We start from the raw sequence: 1,901 nt of genomic DNA on the forward strand, positions 1-1,901 counted from the left end.
CACCCTGCAGTGAGAGTGACATTCTCAAATTCTCCCAATCTGGGCTTCTTTGACAATATATCTTTCATAAATTTTATGTAATTGGACATTTGCTCCAAAGGTTCTACTAGCGGTATGTTGATATGGATTTGCATCAAAACCTCCAAAAATCTTTTGAACTGAATATCCTACTTGAAATTATAAAATCACTGAGGAAAAGGTAAAGGTGGTCGTCCTTTAGGTTATTGATATTGTTTAGCCGTAACATTATTATTGACAACATGTTCTGATTCTGCCACAACATTTGGCTGCTTACTCTTTTTAGGTTCAATATGTTTTTCAAATGACTCTAGGATCTTTACCTGGTTGTTATTCGAGTCATCCTCTTCTGACTTGGCATCTTGAGCAATGTCATCAAGCTAAGTTCTGCTTCTAAAAGTGATAACCTTGCACTACTCCTTCCCTTGTGATATTGAGTTCTCAATATCACTTGGCAATGCTCCCTATGGTCTCAAATTTAGAGCATTCGCTATTTGCCCCACTTGATTCTCAAGAGCTCGGAGAGGTGCAGCTTGACTCTAAATTGCATTATCAATCTTGGTCATATACTCCTTCAGAAAGGCTTCAATAAATGATGATGATGAAATTGAAGCCTGACCTTACTGGACATTTTGCCTAGGCATTAGGTGAGTATAACCAGGTAGTGCATTGATGGCATTCTATCTTGCCGTATTGTTAAAATTCCTTGCACCTTGATTATTCCAACTAAAGTTTGGATGTTGCTTCCACCCAGGATTATACATGTTGGAATAGGTGTTATTGTTACGGTTGAAATTACCCATGTAGCACAGGGATGTTGGATTTGATGGGCATTGATTAAACATATGATCTTCACCATAATAAACACACGATAGTTATAATGATTTTATCTCTTGGATTGCAGTAGGCCTTTTCATTGTTTTGATCATATTAGCCAAAGAAGATATATGGACTATCAACGAAGTGATCGTGTCCAGCTCCATAGTACCAACATCTCTCTTTCCCATCTCAACTCTTTTGGTAGGATATTGATAATCATTATTAGCAATCTTTTCCAAAATATTATATGCTTAATTATAAAATTTGTCCAACAAAGTACCATTGGCAGAAGCATCAACTACCATCCTCATATATGCATTCAACCTATTATAGAATATCTCCATCTGAGTCTAGTGTTGAAATCCATGCATCAGATATTTTCGAATTAAGTCTTTAAATCCTTCCCAAGCTTCATATAGTGTCTCATCTTCCAATTGCCGAAAAGATGTGATGTCATTTCTAAGCTTGACATTCATATTTGGGAGATTATACCGTAGAAAAAATCTTTGACAAAGATCATTCCATGATGCCACTGTTCCCGACGGTAAAGCATCCAGTCATGCTCTCGCACGATCGCTTAAAGAATATAGAAACAGTTTAAGTCACAGAGCATCTTCAAGATGAAACACTATATGAAGCTTAAATGTAGTCTTGGATCTTCAGTGGGAAGTCCACCAAACTGTCCTACTATTTGTAACATTTGAAACATTACTAGTTTCAGCTCAAACTGCTGAGTCTGTATTTGTGGTCTGACTATCCTTGGATTCAGGTCATCCAAAATTGGCACAACATGCTCTCAGATTGGTCTATCTTGGTCATCTATCACCCTATGAACATGAGGATTAGTGCTCTGACCATTCAAATTATTATTCAGACCAGATGTCACCCTACGAAAAGGAGGATTAGCATCTTGATCATTCAGATTATCATTGAGTCAGGATCATTCCCATTACTAGCCATTTTTCGCAGTTCTATCCACTTTTTTCGTAAAGTTCTTTCCATCTCTAGGTTAAAAGGATATTTTTTGTTAGCAGGAATGCCTCTTCTCATGCACTGAAGGAAAA

At 37.1% G+C, this 1,901-nt stretch overlaps 1 non-coding gene across 1 annotated transcript; it reads left to right on the forward strand.

Annotated features, from left to right (window-relative positions):
- The first annotated feature begins 1,197 nt into the window (after nucleotides 1-1,197).
- Nucleotides 1,198-1,304, forward strand: LOC121222863 (small nucleolar RNA R71). The gene has a single exon (XR_005920233.1). It is a non-coding gene; the product is annotated as a small nucleolar RNA R71 (small nucleolar RNA).
- The last annotated feature ends 597 nt before the right edge of the window (nucleotides 1,305-1,901 follow it).

This window comes from Gossypium hirsutum, chromosome D10 (genome assembly GCF_007990345.1).
Source record: "Gossypium hirsutum isolate 1008001.06 chromosome D10, Gossypium_hirsutum_v2.1, whole genome shotgun sequence".
Taxonomy (NCBI): Eukaryota; Viridiplantae; Streptophyta; class Magnoliopsida; order Malvales; family Malvaceae; genus Gossypium; species Gossypium hirsutum.